The sequence below is a fragment of the Tenrec ecaudatus genome, chromosome Y, assembly GCF_050624435.1.
Source record: "Tenrec ecaudatus isolate mTenEca1 chromosome Y, mTenEca1.hap1, whole genome shotgun sequence".
NCBI classification, from domain to species: domain Eukaryota; kingdom Metazoa; phylum Chordata; class Mammalia; order Afrosoricida; family Tenrecidae; genus Tenrec; species Tenrec ecaudatus.
Window position 1 is genome coordinate 13270376 of NC_134549.1, and position 18913 is coordinate 13289288.

Sequence of the window (18913 nt, forward strand, 5' to 3'; positions counted from 1 at the left end):
GAACCTTCTTAAGTAAAGTTAATGCTCATGCAGAGAACCTTCTTCAAAAAGATGATGCCTGGCAGAGAACCTTCTTTCATATAGATGATGCCCAAAGAGAGAACCTCCTTTCATAAAGATGATGCCCAGACAGTGAACCTTCATTTATAAAGATGATGCCAGAGGGAGAATCTTGTTTCATAAAGTTGATGCCCAAACAGAGTACCGTCATTCATAAAGATGATGCCATGGCAGGGAACTTTATTTCATAAATATGATGCCCATAGAGAGAAACTGCTTTCATAAATATGATATCCAGAGAGAGAGCCTTCTTTCATATAGATGATGCCCAGGCAGAGAACCTTCATTCATATAGATGATGCCCAGAATTAGAACCTTGTTTATACAGATGATGCCCAGATGGAGAACCTTCATTCATTAAGATGATGCCCAACAGAGAACCTTCTTTCAAAAAGATGATGCCCAGAGATACAACTTTCATTCATAAAGATTATACCCATAGAGTGTACCTTCATTCATAAAGATGATGCCCAGAAAGAGAAATTTCTTTCATCAAGATGATGCCCATGCAGAGAACCTTCTTTCTTAAAGATGATACCCAGAGAGAGAACCTTTATTCACAATGATGAACCAGGCAGATAAGCTTCTTTCATAACGATGATTCCCAAGCAGAGAACCTTCTCTCATAAATATGATGCCCAGAGAAAGAGCCTTCATTAATAAAGATGTTGCCCCATGCAGAGAACCTTCATTCATAAAGGTGATGCCCAGAGAGAACCTTCATTCATAAAGATGAAGCCCATACACAGAACCTTCATTCATAAAGGTGATGCCCAGAGAGAGAACCTTCATTCATAAGATGATGCCCAGAGAACCTTAATTCATAAAGATGATGCCCAGAGAGAGAACCTTCATTCATAAAGATGATGCCCAGGTAGAGAACCATCTTTCGTAAAGATGATGCCCAGGCAGAAAACCTTCATTCATAAAGATGATGCCCAAAGAGAGAACCTTCATTCATAAAGATGATACCCAGAGAGAGAAGCTTCATTCATAAAGATGATGCCCAGGCAGAGAACTTTCTTAAGTAAATTTGATGCCCTGGCAGAGAACTTTTTTCATAAAGATGATGACTGGCAGAGAACCTTCTTTCATATAGATGATGCCCAAAGAGAGAACCTCCTTTCATAAAGATGATGCCCAGACAGAGAACCTTCATTTATAAAGATGATGCCAGAGAGAGAATCTTGTTTCATAAAGTTGATGCCCAGAGAGAGTACCAACATTCATAAAGATGATGCCGTGGCAGAGAAGGTTCTTTCATAAAGATGATGCCCAAACACAGAACTTTCTTTATAAAGATGATGCCCATAGAGAGAAATTTCTTTCATAAAGATGATGCCCAGAGAGAGAACCTTCATTCATAAAGATGATGCCCAGGTAGAGAACCATCTCTCGTAAAGATGATGCCCAGTGAGAATACGTTCATTCACAAAGATGATGCCCAAAAAGAAAACTTTCTTTCAAAAAGATGATGCCCAGAGAGAGAACCTTCATTCATAAAGATGATGTACAGAGAGAGAACCTTCATTCATAAAGATGATGCCCAGAGAGAGAACCTTCATTCATAAATATGATGCCCAAAGAAAGAACCTTCATTCAAAAAGATGATGCCCAGGCAGAGAACGTTCATTCATAAAGATGATGCCCAGAGAGACAACTTTCATTCATATAGATCACTCCCAGGCAGAGAACCTTGTTTCATAAAGATGATGCCCAGAGAGAGGACCTTCTTTCATAAAGATGGTGCCCAGAGAGAGTGCCTTCATTGATATGATGATGCACCGGCAGAGAACATTCTTTCATAAAGATGATTGCCAAAGAGAGAACCTTCATTCATAAAGATGATGCCCAGAGAGACAGCCTTCTTTCATAAAGATGGTGCCCACGCAGAGAACCTTCATTCATAACGATGATGCCCAGAGAGAGAATATTCATTCATAAAGATGATGCCCAGGCAAAGAACCGTCATTCATAAAAATGATGTCCACCCAGAGAACATTTATTCATAAAGATGATAGCAGAGAGAGAACCATGTTTAATATAGATGATGCCCAGAGAGAGAACCTCATACTTAAAAATGATGCCCAGGCAGAGAACCTTCATTTATAAAGATGATACCCAGAGAGAGAACCTTCTTTCATAAAGATGAAGCCCAGAGTGAGACCCTTCAGTCAAAAAGATGATGCACTGGAAAAGAATCTTGTTTCATATAGATGATGTTCATCGATAGAACCTTTATCCATGAAGATGATACCAGAGAGAGAACCTAGTTTAATATAGATGATGCCAAGACAGAGAACCTTCATTCATAAAGATGATGCCCAGAAAGAGAACCTTCTTTCATAAATATGATGCCCAGAGAGAGTGCCTTCATTCATAAAGATGATGCCCAGGCAGAGAACTTTCATTCATAAAGATGATGCCCAGGCAGAGAACCTTCTTTCATAAAGATGATGCCCAGACAGAGAACCTTCATTTATAAAGATGATACCCAGATAGAGAGCCTTCTTTCATATAGATGATGCCCAGGCAGAGAACCTTCATTCATATAGATGATGCCCAGGCAGAGAACCTTCATTCCTATAGATGATGCCCAGAATTAGAACCTTGTTTATAAAGATGATGCCCAGAGAGAGAACCTTATTTCATAAAGATGATTGCCAGAGAGACAACATTCATTCATAAAGATTATACCCATAGAGTGTACCTTCATTCATAAAGATGATGCCCAGAAAGAGAAATTTCTTTCATAATGATGATGCCCATGCAGAGAACCTTCTTTCTTAAAGATGATACCCAGAGAGAGAAACTTCATTCACAAAGATGATGCCCAGGCAGATAACCTTCTTTCATAATGATGATTTCCAAGCAGAGAACCTTCTTTCATAAATATAATGCCCAGAGAAAGAGCCTTCATTAATAAAGATGTTGCCTAGGCAGAGAACATTCATTCATAAAGATAATGCCCATGCAGAGAACCTTCATTCATAAAGGTGATGCCCAGAGAGAGAACCTTCGTTCATAAGATGATACCCAGAGAACCTTAATTCAAAAAGATGATGCCCAGGGAGAGAACCTTCATTCATAAAGATGATGCCCACATAGAGAACCATCTTTCGTAAAGATGATGCCCAGGCAGAGAAACTTCTTTCATAAAGATGATGCCCAAAGAGAGAACATTCATTCATAAACATGATGCCCAGAGAGAGAACCTTCACTCATAAAGATGATGCCCAGGCAGAGAACCTTCTTAAGTAAAGTTAATGCTCATGCAGAGAACCTTCTTCAAAAAGATGATGCCTGGCAGAGAACCTTCTTTCATATAGATGATGCCCAAAGAGAGAACCTCCTTTCATAAAGATGATGCCCAGACAGTGAACCTTCATTTATAAAGATGATGCCAGAGGGAGAATCTTGTTTCATAAAGTTGATGCCCAAACAGAGTACCGTCATTCATAAAGATGATGCCATGGCAGGGAACTTTATTTCATAAATATGATGCCCATAGAGAGAAACTGCTTTCATAAATATGATATCCAGAGAGAGAGCCTTCTTTCATATAGATGATGCCCAGGCAGAGAACCTTCATTCATATAGATGATGCCCAGAATTAGAACCTTGTTTATACAGATGATGCCCAGATGGAGAACCTTCATTCATTAAGATGATGCCCAACAGAGAACCTTCTTTCAAAAAGATGATGCCCAGAGATACAACTTTCATTCATAAAGATTATACCCATAGAGTGTACCTTCATTCATAAAGATGATGCCCAGAAAGAGAAATTTCTTTCATCAAGATGATGCCCATGCAGAGAACCTTCTTTCTTAAAGATGATACCCAGAGAGAGAACCTTTATTCACAATGATGAACCAGGCAGATAAGCTTCTTTCATAACGATGATTCCCAAGCAGAGAACCTTCTCTCATAAATATGATGCCCAGAGAAAGAGCCTTCATTAATAAAGATGTTGCCCCATGCAGAGAACCTTCATTCATAAAGGTGATGCCCAGAGAGAACCTTCATTCATAAAGATGAAGCCCATACACAGAACCTTCATTCATAAAGGTGATGCCCAGAGAGAGAACCTTCATTCATAAGATGATGCCCAGAGAACCTTAATTCATAAAGATGATGCCCAGAGAGAGAACCTTCATTCATAAAGATGATGCCCAGGTAGAGAACCATCTTTCGTAAAGATGATGCCCAGGCAGAAAACCTTCATTCATAAAGATGATGCCCAAAGAGAGAACCTTCATTCATAAAGATGATACCCAGAGAGAGAAGCTTCATTCATAAAGATGATGCCCAGGCAGAGAACTTTCTTAAGTAAATTTGATGCCCTGGCAGAGAACTTTTTTCATAAAGATGATGACTGGCAGAGAACCTTCTTTCATATAGATGATGCCCAAAGAGAGAACCTCCTTTCATAAAGATGATGCCCAGACAGAGAACCTTCATTTATAAAGATGATGCCAGAGAGAGAATCTTGTTTCATAAAGTTGATGCCCAGAGAGAGTACCAACATTCATAAAGATGATGCCGTGGCAGAGAAGGTTCTTTCATAAAGATGATGCCCAAACACAGAACTTTCTTTATAAAGATGATGCCCATAGAGAGAAATTTCTTTCATAAAGATGATGCCCAGAGAGAGAACCTTCATTCATAAAGATGATGCCCAGGTAGAGAACCATCTCTCGTAAAGATGATGCCCAGTGAGAATACGTTCATTCACAAAGATGATGCCCAAAAAGAAAACTTTCTTTCAAAAAGATGATGCCCAGAGAGAGAACCTTCATTCATAAAGATGATGTACAGAGAGAGAACCTTCATTCATAAAGATGATGCCCAGAGAGAGAACCTTCATTCATAAATATGATGCCCAAAGAAAGAACCTTCATTCAAAAAGATGATGCCCAGGCAGAGAACGTTCATTCATAAAGATGATGCCCAGAGAGACAACTTTCATTCATATAGATCACTCCCAGGCAGAGAACCTTGTTTCATAAAGATGATGCCCAGAGAGAGGACCTTCTTTCATAAAGATGGTGCCCAGAGAGAGTGCCTTCATTGATATGATGATGCACCGGCAGAGAACATTCTTTCATAAAGATGATTGCCAAAGAGAGAACCTTCATTCATAAAGATGATGCCCAGAGAGACAGCCTTCTTTCATAAAGATGGTGCCCACGCAGAGAACCTTCATTCATAACGATGATGCCCAGAGAGAGAATATTCATTCATAAAGATGATGCCCAGGCAAAGAACCGTCATTCATAAAAATGATGTCCACCCAGAGAACATTTATTCATAAAGATGATAGCAGAGAGAGAACCATGTTTAATATAGATGATGCCCAGAGAGAGAACCTCATACTTAAAAATGATGCCCAGGCAGAGAACCTTCATTTATAAAGATGATACCCAGAGAGAGAACCTTCTTTCATAAAGATGAAGCCCAGAGTGAGACCCTTCAGTCAAAAAGATGATGCACTGGAAAAGAATCTTGTTTCATATAGATGATGTTCATCGATAGAACCTTTATCCATGAAGATGATACCAGAGAGAGAACCTAGTTTAATATAGATGATGCCAAGACAGAGAACCTTCATTCATAAAGATGATGCCCAGAAAGAGAACCTTCTTTCATAAATATGATGCCCAGAGAGAGTGCCTTCATTCATAAAGATGATGCCCAGGCAGAGAACTTTCATTCATAAAGATGATGCCCAGGCAGAGAACCTTCTTTCATAAAGATGATGCCCAGACAGAGAACCTTCATTTATAAAGATGATACCCAGATAGAGAGCCTTCTTTCATATAGATGATGCCCAGGCAGAGAACCTTCATTCATATAGATGATGCCCAGGCAGAGAACCTTCATTCCTATAGATGATGCCCAGAATTAGAACCTTGTTTATAAAGATGATGCCCAGAGAGAGAACCTTATTTCATAAAGATGATTGCCAGAGAGACAACATTCATTCATAAAGATTATACCCATAGAGTGTACCTTCATTCATAAAGATGATGCCCAGAAAGAGAAATTTCTTTCATAATGATGATGCCCATGCAGAGAACCTTCTTTCTTAAAGATGATACCCAGAGAGAGAAACTTCATTCACAAAGATGATGCCCAGGCAGATAACCTTCTTTCATAATGATGATTTCCAAGCAGAGAACCTTCTTTCATAAATATAATGCCCAGAGAAAGAGCCTTCATTAATAAAGATGTTGCCTAGGCAGAGAACATTCATTCATAAAGATAATGCCCATGCAGAGAACCTTCATTCATAAAGGTGATGCCCAGAGAGAGAACCTTCGTTCATAAGATGATACCCAGAGAACCTTAATTCAAAAAGATGATGCCCAGGGAGAGAACCTTCATTCATAAAGATGATGCCCACATAGAGAACCATCTTTCGTAAAGATGATGCCCAGGCAGAGAAACTTCTTTCATAAAGATGATGCCCAAAGAGAGAGCATTCATTCATAAACATGATGCCCAGAGAGAGAACCTTTACTCATAAAGATGATGCCCAGGCAGAGAACCTTCTTAAGTAAAGTTGATGCTCATGCAGAGAACCTTCTTTCATAAAGATGATGCCTGGCAGAGAACCTTCTTTCATATAGATGATGCCCAAAGAGAGAACCTCCTTTCATAAAGATGATGCCCAGACAGAGAACCTTCATTTATAAAGATGATGCCAGAGAGAGAATCTTGTTTCATAAAGTTGATGCCCAAACAGAGTACCGTCATTCATAAAGATGATGCCATGGCAGGGAACTTTATTTCATAAATATGATGCCCATAGAGAGAAACTGCTTTCATAAATATGATATCCAGAGAGAGAGCCTTCTTTCATATAGATGATGCCCAGGCAGAGAACCTTCATTCATATAGATGATGCCCAGAATTAGAACCTTGTTTATACAGATGATGCCCAGATGGAGAACCTTCATTCATTAAGATGATGCCCAACAGAGAACCTTCTTTCAAAAAGATGATGCCCAGAGATACAACTTTCATTCATAAAGATTATACCCATAGAGTGTACCTTCATTCATAAAGATGATGCCCAGAAAGAGAAATTTCGTTCATCAAGATGATGCCCATGCAGAGAACCTTCTTTCTTAAAGATGATACCCAGAGAGAGAACCTTTATTCACAATGATGAACCAGGCAGATAACCTTTCATAACGATGATTCCCAAGCAGAGAACCTTCTCTCATAAATATGATGCCCAGAGAAAGAGCCTTCATTAATAAAGATGTTGCCCCATGCAGAGAACCTTCATTCATAAAGGTGATGCCCAGAGAGAACCTTCATTCATAAAGATGATGCCCATGCACAGAACCTTCATTCATAAAGGTGATGCCCAGAGAGAGAACCTTCATTCATAAGATGATGCCCAGAGAACCTTAATTCATAAAGATGATGCCCAGAGAGAGAACCTTCATTCATAAAGATGATGCCCAGGTAGAGAACCATCTTTCGTAAAGATGATGCCCAGGCAGAAAACCTTCATTCATAAAGATGATGCCCAAAGAGAGAACCTTCATTCATAAAGATGATACCCAGAGAGAGAACCTTCATTCATAAAGATGATGCCCAGGCAGAGAACCTTCTTAAGTAAATTTGATGCCCAGGCAGAGAACCTTTTTCATAAAGATGATGACTGGCAGAGAACCTTCTTTCATATAGATGATGCCCAAAGAGAGAACCTCCTTTCATAAAGATGATGCCCAGACAGAGAACCTACATTTATAAAGATGATGCCAGAGAGAGAATCTTGTTTCATAAAGTTGATGCCCAGAGGGAGTACCAACATTCATAAAGATGATGCCGTGGCAGAGAAGGTTCTTTCATAAAGATGATGCGCAAACACAGAACTTTCTTTATAAAGATGATGCCCATAGAGAGAAATTTCTTTCATAAAGATGATGCCCAGAGAGAGAACCTTCATTCATAAAGATGATGCCCAGGTAGAGAACCATCTTTCGTAAAGATGATGCCCAGTGAGAGTACGTTCATTCACAAAGATGATGCCCAAAAAGAAAACTTTCTTTCAAAAAGATGATGCCCAGAGAGAGAACCTTCATTCATAAAGATGATGTACAGAGAGAGAACCTTCATTCATAAAGATGATGCCCAGAGAGAGAACCTTCATTCATAAATATGATGCCCAAAGAAAGAACCTTCATTCAAAAAGATGATGCCCAGGCAGAGAACGTTCATTCATAAAGATGATGCCCAGAGAGACAACTTTCATTCATATAGATCACGCCCAGGCAGAGAACTTTGTTTCATAAAGATGATGCCCAGGAGAGGACCTTCTTTCATAAAGATGGTGCCCAGAGAGAGTGCCTTCATTGATATGATGATGCACCGGCAGAGAACATTCTTTCATAAAGATGATTGCCAAAGAGAGAACCTTCATTCATAAAGATGATGCCCAGAGAGACAGCCTTCTTTCATAAAGATGGTGCCCACGCAGAGAACCTTCATTCATAACGATGATGCCCAGAGAGAGAATATTCATTCATAAAGATGATGCCCAGGCAAAGAACCGTCATTCATAAAAATGATGTCCACCCAGAGAACATTTATTCATAAAGATGATAGCAGAGAGAGAACCATGTTTAATATAGATGATGCCCAGAGAGAGAACCTCATACTTAAAGATGATGCCCAGGCAGAGAACCTTCATTTATAAAGATGATACCCAGAGAGAGAACCTTCTTTCATAAAGATGAAGCCCAGAGTGAGACCCTTCAGTCAAAAAGATGATGCACTGGAAAAGAATCTTGTTTCATATAGATGATGTTCATCGATAGAACCTTTATCCATGAAGATGATACCAGAGAGAGAACCTAGTTTAATATAGATGATGCCAAGACAGAGAACCTTCATTCATAAAGATGATGCCCAGAAAGAGAACCTTCTTTCATAAATATGATGCCCAGAGAGAGTGCCTTCATTCATAAAGATGATGCCCAGGCAGAGAACTTTCATTCATAAAGATGATGCCCAGGCAGAGAACCTTCTTTCATAAAGATGATGCCCAGACAGAGAACCTTCATTTATAAAGATGATACCCAGATAGAGAGCCTTCTTTCATATAGATGATGCCCAGGCAGAGAACCTTCATTCATATAGATGATGCCCAGGCAGAGAACCTTCATTCCTATAGATGATGCCCAGAATTAGAACCTTGTTTATAAAGATGATGCCCAGAGAGAGAACCTTAATTCATAAAGATGATTGCCAGAGAGACAACATTCATTCATAAAGATTATACCCATAGAGTGTACCTTCATTCATAAAGATGATGCCCAGAAAGAGAAATTTCTTTCATAATGATGATGCCGATGCAGAGAACCTTCTTTCTTAAAGATGATACCCAGAGAGAGAAACTTCATTCACAAAGATGATGCCCAGGCAGATAACCTTCTTTCATAATGATGATTTCCAAGCAGAGAACCTTCTTTCATAAATATAATGCCCAGAGAAAGAGCCTTCATTAATAAAGATGTTGCCTAGGCAGAGAACATTCATTCATAAAGATAATGCCCATGCAGAGAACCTTCATTCATAAAGGTGATGCCCAGAGAGAGAACCTTCGTTCATAAGATGATGCCCAGAGAACCTTAATTCAAAAAGATGATGCCCAGGGAGAGAACCTTCATTCATAAAGATGATGCCCACATAGAGAACCATCTTTCGTAAAGATGATGCCCAGGCAGAGAAACTTCTTTCATAAAGATGATGCCCAAAGAGAGAGCATTCATTCATAAACATGATGCCCAGAGAGAGAACCTTTACTCATAAAGATGATGCCCAGGCAGAGAACCTTCTTAAGTAAAGTTGATGCTCATGCAGAGAACCTTCTTTCATAAAGATGATGCCTGGCAGAGAACCTTCTTTCATATAGATGATGCCCAAAGAGAGAACCTCCTTTCATAAAGATGATGCCCAGACAGAGAACCTTCATTTATAAAGATGATGCCAGAGAGAGAATCTTGTGTCATAAAGTTGATGCCCAAACAGAGTACCGTCATTCATAAAGATGATGCCATGGCAGGGAACTTTATTTCATAAATATGATGCCCATAGAGAGAAACTGCTTTCATAAATATGATATCCAGAGAGAGAGCCTTCTTTCATATAGATGATGCCCAGGCAGAGAACCTTCATTCATATAGATGATGCCCAGAATTAGAACCTTGTTTATACAGATGATGCCCAGATGGAGAACCTTCATTCATTAAGATGATGCCCAACAGAGAACCCTCTTTCAAAAAGATGATGCCCAGAGATACAACTTTCATTCATAAAGATTATACCCATAGAGTGTACCTTCATTCATAAAGATGATGCCCAGAAAGAGAAATTTCGTTCATCAAGATGATGCCCATGCAGAGAACCTTCTTTCTTAAAGATGATACCCAGAGAGAGAACCTTTATTCACAATGATGAACCAGGCAGATAACCTTTCATAACGATGATTCCCAAGCAGAGAACCTTCTCTCATAAATATGATGCCCAGAGAAAGAGCCTTCATTAATAAAGATGTTGCCCCATGCAGAGAACCTTCATTCATAAAGGTGATGCCCAGAGAGAACCTTCATTCATAAAGATGATGCCCATGCACAGAACCTTCATTCATAAAGGTGATGCCCAGAGAGAGAACCTTCATTCATAAGATGATGCCCAGAGAACCTTAATTCATAAAGATGATGCCCAGAGAGAGAACCTTCATTCATAAAGATGATGCCCAGGTAGAGAACCATCTTTCGTAAAGATGATGCCCAGGCAGAAAACCTTCATTCATAAAGATGATGCCCAAAGAGAGAACCTTCATTCATAAAGATGATACCCAGAGAGAGAAGCTTCATTCATAAAGATGATGCCCAGGCAGAGAACCTTCTTAAGTAAATTTGATGCCCAGGCAGAGAACCTTTTTCATAAAGATGATGACTGGCAGAGAACCTTCTTTCATATAGATGATGCCCAAAGAGAGAACCTCCTTTCATAAAGATGATGCCCAGACAGAGAACCTACATTTATAAAGATGATGCCAGAGAGAGAATCTTGTTTCATAAAGTTGATGCCCAGAGAGAGTACCAACATTCATAAAGATGATGCCGTGGCAGAGAAGGTTCTTTCATAAAGATGATGCGCAAACACAGAACTTTCTTTATAAAGATGATGCCCATAGAGAGAAATTTCTTTCATAAAGATGATGCCCAGAGAGAGAACCTTCATTCATAAAGATGATGCCCAGGTAGAGAACCATCTTTCGTAAAGATGATGCCCAGTGAGAGTACGTTCATTCACAAAGATGATGCCCAAAAAGAAAACTTTCTTTCAAAAAGATGATGCCCAGAGAGAGAACCTTCATTCATAAAGATGATGTACAGAGAGAGAACCTTCATTCATAAAGATGATGCCCAGAGAGAGAACCTTCATTCATAAATATGATGCCCAAAGAAAGAACCTTCATTCAAAAAGATGATGCCCAGGCAGAGAACGTTCATTCATAAAGATGATGCCCAGAGAGACAACTTTCATTCATATAGATCACGCCCAGGCAGAGAACCTTGTTTCATAAAGATGATGCCCAGAGAGAGGACCTTCTTTCATAAAGATGGTGCCCAGAGAGAGTGCCTTCATTGATATGATGATGCACCGGCAGAGAACATTCTTTCATAAAGATGATTGCCAAAGAGAGAACCTTCATTCATAAAGATGATGCCCAGAGAGACAGCCTTCTTTCATAAAGATGGTGCCTACGCAGAGAACCTTCATTCATAACGATGATGCCCAGAGAGAGAATATTCATTCATAAAGATGATGCCCAGGCAAAGAACCGTCATTCATAAAAATGATGTCCACCCAGAGAACATTTATTCATAAAGATGATAGCAGAGAGAGAACCATGTTTAATATAGATGATGCCCAGAGAGAGAACCTCATACTTAAAGATGATGCCCAGGCAGAGAACCTACATTTATAAAGATGATACCCAGAGAGAGAACTTTCTTTCATAAAGATGTTGCCCAGAGTGAGAACTTCTTTCATAAAGATGATGCCCAGGCAGAGAACCTTCATTCATATAGATGATGCCCAGAATTAGAACCTTGTTTATACAGATGATGCCCAGATGGAGAACCTTCATTCACTAAGATGATGCCCAACAGAGAACCTTCTTTCAAAAAGATGATGCCCAGAGATACAACTTTCATTCATAAAGATTATACCCATAGAGTGTACCTTCATTCATAAAGATGATGCCCAGAAAGAGAAATTTCTTTCATCAAGATGATGCCCATGCAGAGAACCTTCTTTCTTAAAGATGATACCCAGAGAGAGAACCTTTATTCACAATGATGAACCAGGCATATAAGCTTCTTTCATAACGATGATTCCCAAGCAGAGAACCTTGTCTCATAAATATGATGCCCAGAGAAAGAGCCTTCATTAATAAAGATGTTGCCCCATGCAGAGAACCTTCATTCATAAAGGTGATGCCCAGAGAGAACCTTCATTCATAAAGATGAAGCCCATACACAGAACCTTCATTCATAAAGGTGATGCCCAGAGAGAGAACCTTCATTCATAAGATGATGCCCAGAGAACCTTAATTCATAAAGATGATGCCCAGAGAGAGAACCTTCATTCATAAAGATGATGCCCAGGTAGAGAACCATCTTTCGTAAAGATGATGCCCAGGCAGAAAACCTTCATTCATAAAGATGATGCCCAAAGAGAGAACCTTCATTCATAAAGATGAAACCCAGAGAGAGAAGCTTCATTCATAAAGATGATGCCCAGGCAGAGAACTTTCTTAAGTAAATTTGATGCCCTGGCAGAGAACTTTTTTCATAAAGATGATGACTGGCAGAGAACCTTCTTTCATATAGATGATGCCCAAAGAGAGAACCTCCTTTCATAAAGATGATGCCCAGACAGAGAACCTTCATTTATAAAGATGATGCCAGAGAGAGAATCTTGTTTCATAAAGTTGATGCCCAGAGAGAGTACCAACATTCATAAAGATGATGCCGTGGCAGAGAAGGTTCTTTCATAAAGATGATGCCCAAACACAGAACTTTCTTTATAAAGATGATGCCCATAGAGAGAAATTTCTTTCATAAAGATGATGCCCAGAGAGAGAACCTTCATTCATAAAGATGATGCCCAGGTAGAGAACCATCTTTCGTAAAGATGATGCCCAGGCAGAGAAACTTCTTTCATAAAGATGATGCCCAAAGAGAGAGCATTCATTCATAAACATGATGCCCAGAGAGAGAACCTTTACTCATAAAGATGATGCCCAGGCAGAGAACCTTCTTAAGTAAAGTTGATGCTCATGCAGAGAACCTTCTTTCATAAAGATGATGCCTGGCAGAGAACCTTCTTTCATATAGATGATGCCCAAAGAGAGAACCTCCTTTCATAAAGATGATGCCCAGACAGAGAACCTTCATTTATAAAGATGATGCCAGAGAGAGAATCTTGTTTCATAAAGTTGATGCCCAAACAGAGTACCGTCATTCATAAAGATGATGCCATGGCAGGGAACTTTATTTCATAAATATGATGCCCATAGAGAGAAACTGCTTTCATAAATATGATATCCAGAGAGAGAGCCTTCTTTCATATAGATGATGCCCAGGCAGAGAACCTTCATTCATATAGATGATGCCCAGAATTAGAACCTTGTTTATACAGATGATGCCCAGATGGAGAACCTTCATTCATTAAGATGATGCCCAACAGAGAACCTTCTTTCAAAAAGATGATGCCCAGAGATACAACTTTCATTCATAAAGATTATACCCATAGAGTGTACCTTCATTCATAAAGATGATGCCCAGAAAGAGAAATTTCGTTCATCAAGATGATGCCCATGCAGAGAACCTTCTTTCTTAAAGATGATACCCAGAGAGAGAACCTTTATTCACAATGATGAACCAGGCAGATAACCTTTCATAACGATGATTCCCAAGCAGAGAACCTTCTCTCATAAATATGATGCCCAGAGAAAGAGCCTTCATTAATAAAGATGTTGCCCCATGCAGAGAACCTTCATTCATAAAGGTGATGCCCAGAGAGAACCTTCATTCATAAAGATGATGCCCATGCACAGAACCTTCATTCATAAAGGTGATGCCCAGAGAGAGAACCTTCATTCATAAGATGATGCCCAGAGAACCTTAATTCATAAAGATGATGCCCAGAGAGAGAACCTTCATTCATAAAGATGATGCCCAGGTAGAGAACCATCTTTCGTAAAGATGATGCCCAGGCAGAAAACCTTCATTCATAAAGATGATGCCCAAAGAGAGAACCTTCATTCATAAAGATGATACCCAGAGAGAGAACCTTCATTCATAAAGATGATGCCCAGGCAGAGAACCTTCTTAAGTAAATTTGATGCCCAGGCAGAGAACCTTTTTCATAAAGATGATGACTGGCAGAGAACCTTCTTTCATATAGATGATGCCCAAAGAGAGAACCTCCTTTCATAAAGATGATGCCCAGACAGAGAACCTACATTTATAAAGATGATGCCAGAGAGAGAATCTTGTTTCATAAAGTTGATGCCCAGAGAGAGTACCAACATTCATAAAGATGATGCCGTGGCAGAGAAGGTTCTTTCATAAAGATGATGCGCAAACACAGAACTTTCTTTATAAAGATGATGCCCATAGAGAGAAATTTCTTTCATAAAGATGATGCCCAGAGAGAGAACCTTCATTCATAAAGATGATGCCCAGGTAGAGAACCATCTTTCGTAAAGATGATGCCCAGTGAGAGTACGTTCATTCACAAAGATGATGCCCAAAAAGAAAACTTTCTTTCAAAAAGATGATGCCCAGAGAGAGAACCTTCATTCATAAAGATGATGTACAGAGAGAGAACCTTCATTCATAAAGATGATGCCCAGAGAGAGAACCTTCATTCATAAATATGATGCCCAAAGAAAGAACCTTCATTCAAAAAGATGATGCCCAGGCAGAGAACGTTCATTCATAAAGATGATGCCCAGAGAGACAACTTTCATTCATATAGATCACGCCCAGGCAGAGAACTTTGTTTCATAAAGATGATGCCCAGGAGAGGACCTTCTTTCATAAAGATGGTGCCCAGAGAGAGTGCCTTCATTGATATGATGATGCACCGGCAGAGAACATTCTTTCATAAAGATGATTGCCAAAGAGAGAACCTTCATTCATAAAGATGATGCCCAGAGAGACAGCCTTCTTTCATAAAGATGGTGCCCACGCAGAGAACCTTCATTCATAACGATGATGCCCAGAGAGAGAATATTCATTCATAAAGATGATGCCCAGGCAAAGAACCGTCATTCATAAAAATGATGTCCACCCAGAGAACATTTATTCATAAAGATGATAGCAGAGAGAGAACCATGTTTAATATAGATGATGCCCAGAGAGAGAACCTCATACTTAAAGATGTTGCCCAGGCAGAGAACCTTCATTTATAAAGATGATACCCAGAGAGAGAACCTTCTTTCATAAAGATGAAGCCCAGAGTGAGACCCTTCAGTCAAAAAGATGATGCACTGGAAAAGAATCTTGTTTCATATAGATGATGTTCATCGATAGAACCTTTATCCATGAAGATGATACCAGAGAGAGAACCTAGTTTAATATAGATGATGCCAAGACAGAGAACCTTCATTCATAAAGATGATGCCCAGAAAGAGAACCTTCTTTCATAAATATGATGCCCAGAGAGAGTGCCTTCATTCATAAAGATGATGCCCAGGCAGAGAACTTTCATTCATAAAGATGATGCCCAGGCAGAGAACCTTCTTTCATAAAGATGATGCCCAGACAGAGAACCTTCATTTATAAAGATGATACCCAGATAGAGAGCCTTCTTTCATATAGATGATGCCCAGGCAGAGAACCTTCATTCATATAGATGATGCCCAGGCAGAGAACCTTCATTCCTATAGATGATGCCCAGAATTAGAACCTTGTTTATAAAGATGATGCCCAGAGAGAGAACCTTAATTCATAAAGATGATTGCCAGAGAGACAACATTCATTCATAAAGATTATACCCATAGAGTGTACCTTCATTCATAAAGATGATGCCCAGAAAGAGAAATTTCTTTCATAATGATGATGCCGATGCAGAGAACCTTCTTTCTTAAAGATGATACCCAGAGAGAGAAACTTCATTCACAAAGATGATGCCCAGGCAGATAACCTTCTTTCATAATGATGATTTCCAAGCAGAGAACCTTCTTTCATAAATATAATGCCCAGAGAAAGAGCCTTCATTAATAAAGATGTTGCCTAGGCAGAGAACATTCATTCATAAAGATAATGCCCATGCAGAGAACCTTCATTCATAAAGGTGATGCCCAGAGAGAGAACCTTCGTTCATAAGATGATGCCCAGAGAACCTTAATTCAAAAAGATGATGCCCAGGGAGAGAACCTTCATTCATAAAGATGATGCCCACATAGAGAACCATCTTTCGTAAAGATGATGCCCAGGCAGAGAAACTTCTTTCATAAAGATGATGCCCAAAGAGAGAGCATTCATTCATAAACATGATGCCCAGAGAGAGAACCTTTACTCATAAAGATGATGCCCAGGCAGAGAACCTTCTTAAGTAAAGTTGATGCTCATGCAGAGAACCTTCTTTCATAAAGATGATGCCTGGCAGAGAACCTTCTTTCATATAGATGATGCCCAAAGAGAGAACCTCCTTTCATAAAGATGATGCCCAGACAGAGAACCTTCATTTATAAAGATGATGCCAGAGAGAGAATCTTGTGTCATAAAGTTGATGCCCAAACAGAGTACCGTCATTCATAAAGATGATGCCATGGCAGGGAACTTTATTTCATAAATATGATGCCCATAGAGAGAAACTGCTTTCATAAATATGATATCCAGAGAGAGAGCCTTCTTTCATATAGATGATGCCCAGGCAGAGAACCTTCATTCATATAGATGATGCCCAGAATTAGAACCTTGTTTATACAGATGATGCCCAGATGGAGAACCTTCATTCATTAAGATGATGCCCAACAGAGAACCCTCTTTCAAAAAGATGATGCCCAGAGATACAACTTTCATTCATAAAGATTATACCCATAGAGTGTACCTTCATTCATAAAGATGATGCCCAGAAAGAGAAATTTCGTTCATCAAGATGATGCCCATGCAGAGAACCTTCTTTCTTAAAGATGATACCCAGAGAGAGAACCTTTATTCACAATGATGAACCAGGCAGATAACCTTTCATAACGATGATTCCCAAGCAGAGAACCTTCTCTCATAAATATGATGCCCAGAGAAAGAGCCTTCATTAATAAAGATGTTGCCCCATGCAGAGAACCTTCATTCATAAAGGTGATGCCCAGAGAGAACCTTCATTCATAAAGATGATGCCCATGCACAGAACCTTCATTCATAAAGGTGATGCCCAGAGAGAGAACCTTCATTCATAAGATGATGCCCAGAGAACCTTAATTCATAAAGATGATGCCCAGAGAGAGAACCTTCATTCATAAAGATGATGCCCAGGTAGAGAACCATCTTTCGTAAAGATGATGCCCAGGCAGAAAACCTTCATTCATAAAGATGATGCCCAAAGAGAGAACCTTCATTCATAAAGATGATACCCAGAGAGAGAAGCTTCATTCATAAAGATGATGCCCAGGCAGAGAACCTTCTTAAGTAAATTTGATGCCCAGGCAGAGAACCTTTTTCATAAAGATGATGACTGGCAGAGAACCTTCTTTCATATAGATGATGCCCAAAGAGAGAACCTCCTTTCATAAAGATGATGCCCAGACAGAGAACCTACATTTATAAAGATGATGCCAGAGAGAGAATCTTGTTTCATAAAGTTGATGCCCAGAGAGAGTACCAACATTCATAAAGATGATGCCGTGGCAGAGAAGGTTCTTTCATAAAGATGATGCGCAAACACAGAACTTTCTTTATAAAGATGATGCCCATAGAGAGAAATTTCTTTCATAAAGATGATGCCCAGAGAGAGAACCTTCATTCATAAAGATGATGCCCAGGTAGAGAACCATCTTTCGTAAAGATGATGCCCAGTGAGAGTACGTTCATTCACAAAGATGATGCCCAAAAAGAAAACTTTCTTTCAAAAAGATGATGCCCAGAGAGAGAACCTTCATTCATAAAGATGATGTACAGAGAGAGAACCTTCATTCATAAAGATGATGCCCAGAGAGAGAACCTTCATTCATAAATATGATGCCCAAAGAAAGAACCTTCATTCAAAAAGATGATGCCCAGGCAGAGAACGTTCATTCATAAAGATGATGCCCAGAGAGACAACTTTCATTCATATAGATCACGCCCAGGCAGAGAACCTTGTTTCATAAAGATGATGCCCAGAGAGAGGACCTTCTTTCATAAAGATGGTGCCCAGAGAGAGTGCCTTCATTGATATGATGATGCACCGGCAGAGAACATTCTTTCATAAAGATGATTGCCAAAGAGAGAACCTTCATTCATAAAGATGATGCCCAGAGAGACAGCCTTCTTTCATAAAGATGGTGCCTACGCAGAGAACCTTCATTCATAACGATGATGCCCAGAGAGAGAATATTCATTCATAAAGATGATGCCCAGGCAAAGAACCGTCATTCATAAAAATGATGTCCACCCAGAGAACATTTATTCATAAAGATGATAGCAGAGAGAGAACCATGTTTAATATAGATGATGCCCAGAGAGAGAACCTCATACTTAAAGATGATGCCCAGGCAGAGAACCTACATTTATAAAGATGATACCCAGAGAGAGAACTTTCTTTC